The following is a 15,886-nucleotide window of genomic DNA, read 5'->3' on the forward strand; positions in this document are numbered from 1 at the left end:
ACAAGAAAATGCCGCCAGTGATTATTTCTGCATGTTGTGACCTGTCACAGTGATTACAAGAACCAAATATTCAGAACCAGTTACAGGTCTCCTGCGGGTGACTTCCAGCCAAGCCCATCTTAAATAGATAGTAAACATGGATGACTTTGGAGGACATTTGTATCACCAATTATTATTGAAAGGGCAAAACTGAGACTATTGGTAGTGTTCAACATAATTATATTTTATCTCATTTTTTAGTCTTAATGAACTAATGTTAACTCGGATTAGACTCAGCCACTGACTATCTTTCTGTTCCCTTCCAAAATTTGCAGGATATTCTGCTTTAAAGACCACTGCTGTGATATGAGGAGTAGTAGGTGATAGCTGCCTGAAGGTGCTGCTTGATCAAAGTCAGGAGACTATATGTTTACCTTTCTGTTTTACCTCTGAGTCTGGGTAAGAGCATTTACTGGCTTCCACACAAACTCCAGCTATGGTTTCTTTTCTTCAAAAGGCTTACTCTTTATAATGCACACAATGTTGTAACAAAGTACAATATGGCATGGGATGTATTTGAATATAAAGACATATATCCTGGGTCAATAGAAGATATGAATTTTCCTATTTGCTTTTGAATAACTACAATTTATTTCTTATGCATTATTTTACAAATCACTAAATGTGAGGTGTGCACACACAGTTCCTTATGTTAATCGCAGAAAAGATGTAATGAAGGTGGTGTCTGAAGGTGGCTGAGACATTCTGCAAAAGAAATGTATTGTAACTTTCGTACTTGAAATAAAACGTATTTTTGGCTTCCAGTCTGACAAGCTCATCACGTTCAAAACATTTAATTCTGATTTGTATTTGAGTTGCCACTTTCCCCAGCTATTTATCCTGATCCTCATGAGCTGTCAGGGATGAACCACTCTGCCAAGAAGCCATCCTCCTGGAGGATATAAGCAAGGTTTTCCTCTGAGCCAAGAGCTCCGGGGCGCATGGGAATGAAGCAGGCTCTGTTCTCCCTTTGCAGACGCACAATGCTCCCGGGTGCCACTGACCTGGTGAGAAAAAGTCGTGAACTTGATCCAGAGCTCTGAGACACCTGGCCAGCTTCTTCAACCTTTTCAGCGAGGCCCTTTAAGCTCAAGAATTTGTTTATAGTAATATTTATCCCTCAAAGACATTTTCCTGGGGCGGTCTCTCTCATACTTCTGCTCATTTGATTAGTTTCCATAGTGACACTTATTTGTAGAGTTTAGAGTTGCTCATAGCAGGTTTCTGCAAATGCCAGCCGCATGCGTGCCATGTTAATAAGACAAAGTCAGTCCTCGTTCTTTCCCTTTGGTGCCCTGATTTTGCTCTACAGTTGAGGGCATCCTCGGGGAAAAAATGAAAGTGTATGTGGGGCTCCTTTGGATTCAAGATCCCGGGGCTGTTACCTTATTATTCTGGATGGTATTTTTGACTGGACTCTTTCTGTCTGAATGGCAGTGGCAGCCTCTGAAGGACTGTCTGTCTGCGTGAGCTATTATATAAGCTGGGGAAACCTTCCATTACAGCAAGGTCTTTAGACTGCTGCTTTATTTAAAATGCAGAATTACATGAAAAAGCAATTCACTTGAGTAGTGCCTTCTAGGTTGCCTTTTATCCCAGGCTGAAGTAGGAATTTGCTTTTCTTCTAGGGAAGTTACTACTATTTTAAAAATAGGAGAATGATAAAATCAGATACAAACTCATGTACGCACACAAATATACACACATCCTACCAGCGTGCTTGCCTGTGGAAGGGATAAACAAATATCCACAATAAGTAAATAAAAGGATATTTCCATACTGACAAGGGCAATTTCAGGGGCATGGTTATTTAAAAAAATGCTGATTCTTTGTAGCAATCAAAACAAATTTGTAGCAGACTTGGAAGAGAGTTAGGAAAAAAATGTATGAGCTATTGTATGAGCCACAGACAGGTATGCCCACCAGATTGGTATCCTCACAGGACAGCTTCTGGAATCTGGATAATAGGTTATTGCACATACTTTTTTTCCACTTCGGGAGAAGAATAAGAAGTAGAGGGAAACTAGATTTGACAAGGATTTTGTCACATTGAGTATTAGTTCTCTTGGGTATCTTGCAGAGACTTTGAGAGACTCATGATAGTTTGACATATTTCTTCCCGCAAGACACTGGAAGGTTGTTTGAGCCATTGACACTTATGCATAAAAATAAAGCAACAAACAATTGCAGGAGTTCCTAATAGCATCTGGCCAGAGGAAAGACATGGAACAGAACTCCCAGGAGACCAGAATTATGATTCTGCTCTTGTATAGTAGAGAAAATAAAGAACAGACTCTCTGAAGCCACAGAAATTTAATTGGGGTAAATGTGATGCGAGTCCAGCTGGACTCTGGCCCTGGAGTTCATAAGCAATCATAAATGTCCTGCTAAGGTGGAGCCAGAGGAAACCAGGCACGTTGTGGAAGGACTCTCCTGACCTACACAGGGGTAAGTGCTAACCTCTGTAGCACTTTCCTCAGCAACCTTTAACTCTCAGTAATGTAAAATAAGATTTATTAATTTTATTAAGGTAACTCAATAAAAGAATAATACAAAATAAATTTTAAACCCTGTTGATTATTTAAAGAAAAGTGAAAACAAGAGACAAAACCTGTTTCCCTCAGGAACATTTTAAGGAAAATTTCTAATTGTAGAATAAGAGCTCAAATTTTAAAGATGCTATTTTTTCCTCCCTACCCCTTCCTCCTAATCTTTACAAAATGTAAGTATTCAGTGGAGTGAAAGAAGAAATCAGATTTATAAAACAGTAAACCTCCTTGAAGTCAGTATGCGGTAATTTTTAACAGCTAGGCTACTGTGCCCTGTATCAGATCCAGCATTAGAAGGGTGACATCAAATTGTGAATTCCATGTGATGCACGAACACTGCTTCAAGAACACTGCAAAAAGGAGGAGAAAGAGATCCTCAAAAGCATCGCATGCTACTCAATAGGATTAATGGGATCTACTGGGGAAGGTCTTCAGCTCTGTCTTGGTGAGCCAGATGGTGGCTGCAGGTGAAATCTTCCCAAGAAATCAAATTAAAACTCTCATGAATATTATTATGGGTCTAAGAACAGTGCTCTCTTTATTTAGGTTGCCTATTTTCTCAACTTAAATAATATTTATGAACAGTTTTGGTTTGTGGAAACCCTTAGAAATTCAGGAGGGAGAAAGTCCTGTGACTAGAGAAGCACATTTTCTTTGCCCTACGAAATTCCATTCAGATTTGATTGAGAGATTAAGCCTGACAGGAAGGAAATGATGAATTTTTTTTTTAGTTGCATAGTCAACCAAATAATGGCAGCGTGTCAAAAACAACAGGTAAAGATGAAAAATCTTGTCTAAAACCGATTCTGTGAAAGCATGAAGGAAGGCAGCACCGAGCAGAACAGATGGCCTCTCTGGAAGCAGGAAGGGAGAATGAGGCCAAGCTCCTTGGGCCCATCCACCCTCCAGACAAGGTGTGTGTGTCCAGGCTTGTGTCAGGCCCGAGCTGTCGTGGTTGTGCTGGGGCAGTGGTCATAGCGTGGTAGCTTTGGCAGATAGGCAACGTGCTGTAGAGCAAAACACTGGTTTGCAATTCGGGAAGTACTCACTTGAAATCACAGCCCCAGCTCCAAAACAGGTTGTATCTACAGACATTTAACTAATTTTACACATTTGTACTATCAAAACAGTAACGTTCTTATCCTGGGATGGAGATTATACATTTGTGAGGCACAAAGAAATGTGAGCAGTGTAAGAAAAGCCTTGAGGAAACAAGTAACTCTGCATTAATTGCTGGCATTGGGTGGATCACCGGAAAGAAATATGCTCTACTAATTAAAAGATGAAGGATAAAAATATCAAATGCCTTCCTGATTATATGAGCATCAGTCAGAGAGATGAAGGGAGGCAGCGAACAGTAATGATACACATACATAGGCTGACAGTGCCTATAACCGTAGGTTATGAATCTGTCCCTGTTTACCTTGGTTTCCTGAGGAAGCGATACTTATGTGAATGTGCTGTGGGACTGTCCATCCATCAGTCTTTCTATCGTTTCCCCCCAGTAACTTTTGAACTCAGCTAAATTCAATCAAATCTAACAGGAAAGCAAGAAGTCTCAAAGTTATGGAAATCGGTGTCTGGGCAAAAAATAGTCTTGATGACTGTCCTGGCTTTGGAGAGGACTGCAGTGAGAACTTGAGAGCCATTTTTTCAGTGTAGCTGAAAAAGCTACATCAGCACATGCACTGGCTGGCCAGTGACTGCGGATGTGTCTTAGACAGTGCATGTACTGCCTCTTGGCTAGCAGGTAATTTACAGACATGAGAAAAAGGTAAAATAATGTAGACGGGGCTTTGCAGAGTATGAAGGAGAACTGGAAGCACTGCACAGAGGTCACAGCTATTTTAGGGGGATCTGCTGAGGCAGGACACACATCTCTGGGAGACAAAACATCACTAGATCTGGGTCTGTTTACTGATTTCAAGTCAGGAGGTGCAGCTATATAAAGAATACAGATTTAGGAGAAGATTTTATTCGAATTTAAAACTGGAAAGACAACATTATTATTTTTCAAAGTATTTTGGCTTTCGCATCTAGTGACTGATTCATACCTACTGACTGATTCCTGCATTTGCTCTGCTGCAGTGGAGAGATGATTCAAACTGCTCAAGTCTACCATGGTCAAAAGCTTGTTCTTGAATGAAAACATTTACAATTTGAAAATCCGATTCTATCTATAGATATGTGAAAGGATGGGGCTTTGAGCAACCTGGTCTAGTGGATGGTGCCCCTGCCTATGGCAGGGGCGGTTGAACTAGATGATCTCCAGAGTCCCTTCCAACCTAAACCATTCTATGATTCTATGAGCCTGATCTCGTCCAGATTGAAGATAAAAGAAAGGCTTCTACTGACTTCAGGGACAGTTATATATGTTACTTCAGAGTAAAATATACTAAATATAGCAAAATATCTGACAGTAACTGAAAAAGATTTGTAAAGGCAAACTTGGAGTAGAACTCCCGTTGTTGCAGAAGACATCACAGCTTTAGTAATCTTGGTGGTAAATCTCCAGAAGTGGTAGACAGGCCACAGTTTTTGGTTGTACAGGTAATGCTCTTGGTTAGGACCACTGGTGAAAAGGTGGTTTTCCCCCCCTCTTCTTTTTAAGAAAAGTATTAATGGACAAACAGAAACTCATACAATAATTTTGATGACATGCATTTATTGTGTGCCACTGATCTTACAAACATCCCTTAAAACCAGCCTGCCACCTGATTATGTTTTTTTTTAAATAGAAATTGAATTCTGCACTGGCACTTAGGAACAAGTTAAAACTCTTATGTTCACAGGTCAGCTTCTGTAAGAAATAGTCTAGAAACCCATCTCAGGAACCACCGTCTATTGGGTGTTCTGTCAATACTCCATATTTGTAAGGTAGGTACTGGCTTAATATTTCTTCCAACATAATTGGTTTAGATAATACATTTATGTTTGAATTATCACATTGTTTCCCTTGAAAGCAATTAGCGACTGCAGAAATAAAAAATCACTTATCTTTCATATGGTCAGACCATGGGCAGGTTGTTTATATAATCATAGAATCATAGAATGGTTTAGGTTGGAAGGGACCTTGAAGATCATCGAGTTCCAACACCCCTGCCATAGGCAGGAACACCTCCCACTAGACCAGGTTGCCCAAGGCCATGTTCAGCCTGGCCTTGAACACCTCAAGGGATGGGGCCTCAACAACCTCTCTGGGCAACCTGTTCCAGTGCTGTACCACCCTCAAAGTGAAAAATTTCTTCCTAATGTTCAATCTGAACCTGCCCTCTTCCAGTTTAAAGCCATTCCCCCTCGTTCTATCACTACAAGCCCGAGTAAAAAGTCCTTCCCCAGCTCTCCTGTAGGCCCCCTTTAGGTACTGGAAGGCCGCAATAAGATCACCCCGGAGCCTTCTCTCCTCCAGGCTGAACAGCCCCAACTCTCTCAGCCTCTCCTCATAGGAGAGGTGCTCCAGCCCTCGGATCATCCTCGTGGCCCTCCTCTGGATGTGCTCCAACAGTTCCATGTCCTTGTTATGTTGGGGACTCCAGAGCTGGATGCAGTACTCCAGGTGGGGTCTCACGAGAGTGGAGTGGAGGGGCAGAATGATCTCCTTTGGCCTGCTGGCCACAAGATGAAGTGGCATCCAAAAAAATAGAGTTGCTTCTCACATAATTTAATTGCACCTTTCACAACAAGTCCAGAAATATCTAGGAAGTTGCAGAAGATTTTGTCTTTGTGGTCATATTTTACCTCTTCCCATCTACCCAATATCAGTTGACTAATTTCTTGTGAGTCCTGACGGCTTCTCATCTGCTCCTTGTGTTACAAGGATTTAGAATCATAGAATCATAGAGTTGTCTAGGTTGGAAGAGACCCTTGGGATCATCGAGTCCAACCATCTACCCTACTCTACAAAGTGCTCCCCTACACCATATCCCCCAACACCACATCTAAACGTCTCTTAAACACATCCAGGGATGGTGACTCAACCACCTCCCTGGGCAGTCTATTCCAATGCCCGACCACTCTTTCTGTGAAAAATTCTTTCCTAATGTTCAGTCTAAATCTACCCCGTTGGAGCTTGAAGCCATTCCCTCTTGTTCTGTCATTAATTACCTGTGAGAAGAGACCAGCACCAACCTCTCTACAGTGTCCTTTCAAATAGTTGTAGAGAGATGAGGTCTCCTCTCAGCCTCCTCCTCCTCAAACTAAACAGTTCCAGCTCCTTCAACTGCTCTTCATATGATTTGTTTGCTTCATTATAGGATAGCATTTATACAAGGTTATCCTATAGTGAAGTTCATCTTCTTTCTTAATAATTAAATAGGAATTTACTTGACCACAGCGGCCTGGATAAAAAAAATGCATTCTAATGCATTTTGGCATTCAAAATGCCATTTTGAAAGAAGAGTGAACTGAACAGTATATTAAAACCAAACTTAGTGTTTGGCAGCATGTCATTTATCCACGCTGTTCTAGGGACAGATACTGAAGGTGCTTTATAGACGCTACGTAGGTCCCAAAAAAATATTCATCCCATGGATTTGGACCTCGAAGCCTCCTGCCTCCCTCATTACCTCCAGCTGGTTTATGACCCTCTAGAGCAGAAAACAGACTGCACTGTCTCTTTTCTGAGCCTGAACTCATCAGCCGATGCAGTGCCTAATGATTTAAGTGCAGTGTACATGCCAATCCCATGCAGAGATATAAGAGCTTCCTTTGAACCAAACCTGCTGGGGTAGCAAAACTAACTATATTAAATCATCCCCCTCAGAGCGCTTTGCAGCTTTGCTTTTCCCGTCTGAATGAGCTCGCGCAGGTATAACCGCTCTATGCAGTGATAAGTACACCGGTTACTTATCCCTCTCTTCTTCCCCAGGTCATCTTGCATCCCCTGTTCAGTAGAGTCGATGGAGTTTCTTCTCTGCAAACGATCTAAAAATCAAGCACCTATTCTGATAATGGTTTCTGTGTATCTCCTGCATCTTCAGATCTCATGCCATGTTGACAATGCTGGGCCTTTGGTTTAGCACGCATCAAAATTTCAGTGTCACATTGTGTAACATTTAAGAATTTGAGCTTAATTTAATAATTTTCTTTCGTGCAGGACTCACGCGAATTTTCCAGGCTGCTGTCACCCTTCAAAGTAAAAGAAACATCAACATTCAAAGTATTTATTTTTCTCCTCAAAAACTTAAATTATCCTTCCATTTGTAGAATCTTCAAATCAAGATTAAGTTTTCTCCTCAGGCATTTAAATAGTGCAAACATTTTATTCAAGGGTAAGTAGCTGTTAAACTACTTTTGGCTTATCTAGCAATTAAAAAATCTGTAGTAAATCAGCCAGAGTTACAACATAAAGCTCACAGCCTTACAAGAGTATTGAAACAATACCAGGAAGAGCTTGAAAACGAAGCCCATAAAAATGGATGTGTCTGGAAAACCTTGTTATAAAGCACAGTAAGTTTTGAATATTTCTTTCTTGATACTTCTCAAATGAAGTGATTTCTTTTCATAGTAAACTGTTTCAGAAAAAAGGTTGTTTTTATACAGATGCACACACTCCACTCATGTCATATTCATGGTGTCTGAAGTATCCATGTCCTCTCACCTGGGCTTTATCACATTTTGCAGTGTTTGTGCCTACAAATTTAGCCACAGATGATAAAAACTCATAGCCAATAAAAAAGCTGGTCAGGAATGATCGAAGTTGTTAACGATTCTAGATTTCATTGCAATTAGAGAAAGGATTAAGGGATTAATACGTGCTAATCTTGTTATCAATGAAGTCCTGAAGCTGTAAAATTTGATATTGAAGCTAAACTGGGACAATGTGCGAGGTTGAACTCATACTTTGTAATAAACTCTAGGTAATGGAAGCATAACACTTAGTTTTGTCACCTTCGTTTGAATGATTAATTACAAAGCCTTCAAAGAAAAAACTATACCACACAGTGTATAACTGGAGGCACGGGTTTCCAAATCTTTATGCTGTACTGTGTATGTCCTCTGCAGTTACTGGCTGCCTTCAAGGTGAGCCTTGAAACATTTATGAAAACATAAATGGTAGAAAAGAAGTAGATTCTGTGGAAATAAGAAAACTTAAAATTAAAGTTCTTTTTAAATTAGTTCAGAATAGAAAAGATTTCTCTGTACTTGTTTCCAAATTATATTATATTTATACAATTCATATAGATGTTACCCTGTATTGCTGAATTCATAGTATTCTGAAGCCATGAATCAGAGATGAATAAATACACAGGAAATAAAAAAAATATTTATTTTTACTTTCTTTTTTTGATAACCATAAAATCCATAAAATACAAATATTCAACCTAGAGGACTAGAAATTCATTCCAAAATTAACAATAAATCAAATTGAAATTATTGCAGTTTTACAATCTCTGATTGCAATGTCTGGAGTTTTAATAAAGAAGAGACTATTGGTGAAATGGCATGTTACTCCCCAAAATGCTTTCTTACTAAGAATAAAAGTATTACCTTTAATTTCAGCTATTTTTTTAAGTATTTCCTATAACTATTTAGAAGTTATTTCTGATAACTGTATATAAGCAACTGTCTTGTGTTGTGGAAGTGCTGTTCTTTCTCATTAATTTGATCAGAATTATCCTGTGTGTGAAAAGCAAACGGCTGCAACCCGATCAAATGCGTAGCGAGCAGAGGTGGTATATGCAGTACTGGAGGTGCCTTTGCAAGGGCCTGCTGTTGGCTGCCGACAAAGGTCAAGAAGATAACTTTACTGAGATGAGGACAGGGACAGGGGGCACTTAAGGAGCCCTGTGAAGAATACAGTCCCCTGGCTGCCGTTGTAGCCCCATGCTGGCTTTCCCACATGTCCCTGTTTTTGGTAGGACGTGTGGGAAGAATAAGAAAGCAGGGCTGCTGATTTGGAATTGGATCGCCGCTTTCTGCTATACTGTGCTTCTCTGTACAGACACCTGTTTTAAATTCTAAAGGGACATACAGTTCTTAGCATTTTTAAAAGTGTACTGCACAGTGATGTGCATGCTTCAGGGAGACTTTGCCACTTACAGCTATTTTGCACAGTCAGAGCAATTTAGAGTGAACACTGATGAAAAAAGAAATCTCTTACGTAGATCTTCTTTTTCCTCACTAGATGCATTACTTATTATGGCAGAAAATATTCAATTTTGGAATAAATCCTTAAGATTCTTAATTTAATTTTCTATTGCTTTGGTTTAAAACTAGTTTCCTTTGTATTTCACAGAAACATCTCCTTGTTTCTTTCTGGACTTTTATATCATCATGAGCTGCCGCTTCTGCTGGGCCTGGTAATGTTACCAACATTTGCAAGTGAAATACAGATCCTGTATCTCAGCGTGTAGGAAAAAGATGCATATGCTTGTTCAAATGTGGTTTTTAAGTGCACTTACTTGTAAATGTTAAAGCCCACAGACAAATTTCACTGGGATGCTAAACAGTGACTGAACTCCTCAGATGAAAGAGGCTGATGCTGTGGGAGCAGAGGGAACTTTCCCCACAAAACTGTGAACCAACTCTGCGGAGAGACTATTGAAGCAGTTTCTGAAGGCTACCACGCTTCTGGAGGGTTTCCATGGCATGGTGAGAATTCCCCAGCCCTGAATCTCCCACACCCTCTGCCTGCTGCCGGGGAAGAGACCTGCACAGCTGGGTGATGACCTGCAGATCACCAAGATTCAGAGGACTGGAGGTTCCATCTGAAGCCTAACAAGGCAGGTGAAACACCTTTCCAAAATATTCTGCATTTGCCTTAAAACAAAAAATTGGAATCTTGGATTCCTGTCAGGACCTCCAATATAAAAAAATAAATTATTTTCACTTGGAGCCAGCTGTTAGAATTAGGTAATAGGTTCTGCTGGATCAATGGGTTAGTGGTATTTCGGTAGATCAGACCTCAGGCAATAAAGAAATGCTTTTAAAGGAATTGTAATTCATTTATTAGCATTTTCTTCAGGTTTTATTAAATACTTCTAGATGGAGGTCTCTCATACACGGGCCAGTGAATCATTACAACAAGGACAATCTCATGCTTTAAAGAGTGTGCTCGAGTTATGTAGTTTGCTGGATCTGGAACAGCTGTTCCCTGCTGGAGTGCAGGCTAGTTCTGCCACCCTGAAAGATCTGAGGAGCGGCACCAATGGCAAATCCTCGGAGCTGATCAGTGAGCTACATAATGAGCTACTTGTCTTTGCTCTCCAGTTCTTTACAGTCTACTCCTACGCTACCATATCTACCAGACTGCATATGCACATCTGATCGATCTACTGTCTTTGTGGGCCACGCGTTAAATTTTCAAATGAAGTCTATTTGTTCTTTCTCTCTTGCTGGAATGAAGCTTACATAGATAGTCACAAGGTCAACTTTTCTTTTCAAAACTTTTCTCTCCAGCAACGTCTAAGAACTCAAGTTAGCCTGTGTGTGTGTGTGTGTGTGTGTGTGTGTGCAAATTATCACAGTTATCAACATCATCTCATTCTGTTTTTTCTCTTAGATCTTTATCTACTTCTTGTCCTTTGCCTTCTCTATATCTCATCCTTGCCAAGTATCTATGAAATTGAATGTCTTCTCATGTTGTATTTGTCTAGGAACTCATAAAACAGAATCTGGATCAGTAAATGGCATGAATACATAATGCGGTACTAAAAGTAAGCATTTGGGGAGGTAGTCCCCTTGCGATGTGTCACATTTTGTGATCGTGCATTTTCTGAACTTTGCTGGTCTTAATTAAACCACAGTATTTTATTGACTTGTTTTTATTCAAACTTTCCTAATCCTTATTTTAACCATAATTCTCAAGATTCTTTGTCCCTTAAAAAAAATTGCAGACTGTCTGCAGCATTTAGATCTTTCCTCAAAGGCAGAGAAATCTGTTTAGACCCAATTCTTCATTAAAATGGGGAACTGGATTCTGGATTTAATATACGCAACTCTATCCCTACTGAGAGATGGCCCTGCAGAAGCCCTGGCTCTGTATTTTCATGGGTTTCATATTGGTGTTCATATCTGTCTTCGAGTCATCCAGCTTCCTAAATTCCTCAGCCAAGTTGAGCGGCCCATGCAGAGCACGTCCTGTGCTGCTGCCTTCTCCCGAGGAGAATTGGGATCTCTTCAAGGTCGCCATTTGAAGCAGGTGATCCAGCCTGCCCAAGCATCTGGGTACAGCCACAAGCCCTGAACGTCTGCGATCAGCAACGGGCAAACCTTCCTGCCTACTGAGCTCAAGAACAGACTTTTCTTGGGGCCGTTCACATTCATCATGACTGTTCCGCACAATTTCTGAGACCAGAGTAAGACACACTTCTAGCTTTCAGTCTAGGAATAAGAGGTTTTTTTCAACAAAGTCTTCTTTAAAAGCCACTTTATAGCTTGCTGTGGTAGTGTTTATGTCCAGCACAATATCTCATCAAGCCTTGACGAACACCTCCCTGCCTCTCCACATATTAGCTACTGAGAATGCTTTACCCAACCCTTGAGTGCGCATATTCCTGTTTTGTTAGGACTGGACAGGATTTGGTTGCTGTATCATGGGGTGGGTGTCTGTAGTTACATGGCTTTTGGAGGAGCATTTGACATAAGAGCTCTCTCAGCATTAGCAGTGACATTCTGAAAGCATGCGGCTGCTACCAAAAATGAAACGTTTGCATTAGTTTCAGTCCAATTACTCTGAAACTAACAGTAACCTTCTCAGTCCCACTCCTTGCTGAGCACTCACCAGAGTTCTAGTGAAATGATGTGCCCTTTTGTTCAGGGGCAAATGCAGTCCTGAAAGGGTGATGTGAGCCCCTGCGCTGAGCCACTGCATCCGCATTGGCTCACATGAAAAACCTGCTAACAGTCAGGAGAGGAAAGAAAACACAAACACACATGTTCACCTGACTGCAGCACAACGGCATAGCTTCTCTTTGGCCACGTAAGAGCCAGGGAGAAGCTGCTGTACTGTTGTGATCTATGGGAGACACCAGTATCACAGTGGGGTAGGTGAAATGGAGCCAAAGCCAGAGGCTAAGGTCTTTCCAGCCTCCCCTGGAAATCCGTGCTTATATTTCACTCTTCAGAAAATGTACAATAGCACAAGTTATTAACATGCAGATTCGGCACAGGCACTGTTATGTAAGCATGTGCTGCCTCCCCTCTAACCTAAATTTCACTTACAGAGAAAACACAGAAGACTTGCAGATCCATACGAAAATAACATCCAAGTGTCTTCAGCCATCTTCAGCCCTGCCAGGTTTTTGTCAGCCCTCTTAATGTCTGAAGACCCTTGATGTTATCTTCCTTTCCATTCTTTGGCTGTTCTTTTTCTGTCCTGGTTGCTGAGACAGAGCTACTCAGAAGAGATCTTATTCTGTTACAACTTTCTGGTCCTTCCCATCATCCTTAAAGGGTCCCCTCAGGATTATTGAGATCTAACGAATTTTTCAGATTTACCATTATCTTGACGTGTAGACTCAAATATATGATTCTTGCTGCTCAGCCACCCCTTGTAGTCAACTTCAACTCACTGTATCAGTAAGATAGTCCTATTCACACTTATAAGACTCGATAATTCTGTAGCACGGCTTCTGTGCAGTACGTGACAGTTCCTCTTAGCAAATCGCTGATTCAGTCTACATGGAAACATTCAGTGATACAGAGATTTTATAAAATCAATCAGAGTTTGCAGGCTTACATAGATAGATTTCCTGGTGTCAAAAAATACTAAGAAAAAGATAATAATTTTTCTTATAGATTTATTCAGAAGACAATGATTTTTAACAATTATTTAAAGACAGTTCCTATAAGGCAGCCATTTAAATCTCATTATTTTTTCAAAGACTTCCAGTAAGTATGAGAGACCATGGCAGTGGAAACGAATACATCACACTATGAGTCTGTCTTTGGGCAGTCAATTCAGCATTCTGTTTGGTGCATGTACCATGGCAATTTTGCATCCCTGGAGAAGTGTGTTTGTTAGATTGCAAATAACAGGCTGATCAATTCAAATTCTTGGAATAACAAGTTGGTTCTGCACCCACTATATTTATTATTATTTTTCCATGAAAAAGCCCTTTCCCAAATGTTGTATTGTTATGTTCTTAGAACTAACCTTTCTTAGAACTAACCTTATTCAATAAAAGCATAGGATCAGCTTTTTTTTTGCCTTAATTTGCCTATACTGGTCTGTAGTGTTTACTGCATTTCAGACAGATGCATTTCCATATTAGATAAATTGCTCTGATCTCCGTACTGACTGAGGAAGCTGGCACTTCTTCCAGGCAGACAAAAGAAAATAAAAAATTTTCCTCCCTCACTTTCACCTGAAATTCACCAATGTTTTAATTTATGAAGGAAAAGATCTTTAAATATCACAGTAAAATCAAACAATAAGTAAAATAGAATGGCCACACATTTTCTACTAAGCAAGTATTTAGCATACTTCAGTATATGTGTTCTTCTCAGGTTATTCAGGATATCTTATGCAGAGAGCACTCATCGTTTTGGGAAGAGGTAAATAAATTCATTCAAGTTCCGTTATGGACCTTCTATGCAGAATAATACTATTACTACTATTTCTACTTATATAGAGAGGATACTCAATGAATGTCCTCTTCTATAAGCATTTTCTTTGCATAAATGCTTTCTGTTTTCTGTCAAAGAGCAATCAAAAATATTAACCATCCTTGAGATGTTAAGTAATAGCATTCCAATCTGTCGCTAAAGTGGCAATGCTGGGCAGTAGTAAACCTGCAATTTTCAAAGTTGGATGGTGAGTAGAAAAAAGTCCTGTGAAATCCTTAATTATGAGCAGTCATTCATTACTTTCAGTGAACCCTGGAAGCTGCTTGAGTACTGTAAACATGAGCCATTGTAGTTAAAATGGAAAAAACAACATTTAAAGCATCTTTTTCCTCTGAATAAAATGTTTTCATCTTTTCCAGGAAGACATGCACTTAAAAAGTCTCTTTACACTTAACAAAGCTTCCAGAAGTGTAAATATACATTTAAAATCACCTAAGTAACTTTGTCACTGCTTACTTACAAGTAAAAAAATAAAATAAACCAAAATATAGTACTGAAAAAAAGTCAGCAGTCAGTTAGTCCTCTCTTCAAATAACTGATATCTTCACTGCTTCAGTGACTTGGAAAATGGTGAAGCTATCTAGCTGAACCTCTGTATGACTTGTTTACAGACCAGTTATATTATAGGCCCTTCTAATATTTAGATTGAATTTCACTTGCCTTTGTATCAGTAGAGCCAAATACTGATGTCTTCTTAAATAATTAGAATAAGTCTTTTGAAGAGAAGGCATTATTATAAATTACTTTCCCATTCATTAGATAAGAGATACTCACAATCTTCACTCCAACTTACACCCTTTTTGCCTGAGAAATTCCTTTTTCCAATGTCAGATTTTCTCATCATTAAAGGCCACTGCAAATTTTGCAAGGCGGGATCCTGTTTCTGCCTAGTTTTTCTTTCCTGTCCCCTCAGACTCTTGTCCTGCTGATGGGGCTCTTTGCTCTCCTCTGGTGCAGTCTTGGCCCACTGCTGGCTCATTTGCAGCAGAAAGGCCCATGAAATGCAAAGGAAAGTCCCTCCCGCATAAAGCTGAGTGGATGTTCAGACACGGTTAATATGGAGAAACCACCTAATCAAATTGTTGGGCTGAAAGGCACTTCAAAAGGTTGATCAGTCCCAAGTTCTCATCTCAAGGCAGGATCAATATTATCTGTAACGTTCCCGTTAGAAATTTAAAACCATAGAACAATTTAGGTCAGAAGGGACCTCAGGGGATCACCTCATTCAGTTTCTCACCCAGCGTGGGCTATCGTCAACACTGACTAACCGACTTTTAATGCCCAGCAAAGGTGGAGACGATATCACCTCCCCGCCAGGCAGTTTATTCCAGTGCTTTACTGTCCCCGCTTTTCTTAATATCTAGCCTGTATTTAATTAATTAATAATAAAATAAAAAGTTTACGATATTTTCTGTCTTGGTCTAAGAAAAACCTGTTGACAGGAGAGGAAAAAAAATGTTTTCTGTGCTATTAGAAGAGCCAGCTCCACGCAACGTGGCCCAAAGCTTGCCAGTCTTAGACCTTCCTTAATCTGCTGTAGTCGTGAGGGCTGGGTATCAGCTGAGTTCTTGTTATCATTAGTTCTCTTTATTTTGTAACAAAAATGTCTTAATTTCACACATACTTTTGTGCTGGAACTTTCGGTTCTTCTTTATTAACATTATTGTTGTATATTTTAGCTCTATAAGTTATATTTGATTTTTATTATATTTTTGAGGGGATTATGT

The 15,886-nt window shown here is 39.9% G+C and overlaps 1 long non-coding RNA gene across 1 annotated transcript; it reads left to right on the plus strand.

Annotated features, from left to right (window-relative positions):
• The first annotated feature begins 388 nt into the window (after positions 1 to 388).
• On the plus strand, positions 389 to 7,699 carry LOC309668609. The gene is made up of 3 exons (XR_014268860.1): positions 389 to 438; positions 5,381 to 5,465; positions 7,684 to 7,699. It is a non-coding gene; the product is annotated as an uncharacterized lncRNA (long non-coding RNA).
• The last annotated feature ends 8,187 nt before the right edge of the window (positions 7,700 to 15,886 follow it).

The sequence above is a fragment of the Vanellus vanellus genome (assembly GCF_965231255.1).
Source record: "Vanellus vanellus genome assembly, chromosome: 2".
Lineage (NCBI taxonomy): Eukaryota > Metazoa > Chordata > Aves > Charadriiformes > Charadriidae > Vanellus > Vanellus vanellus.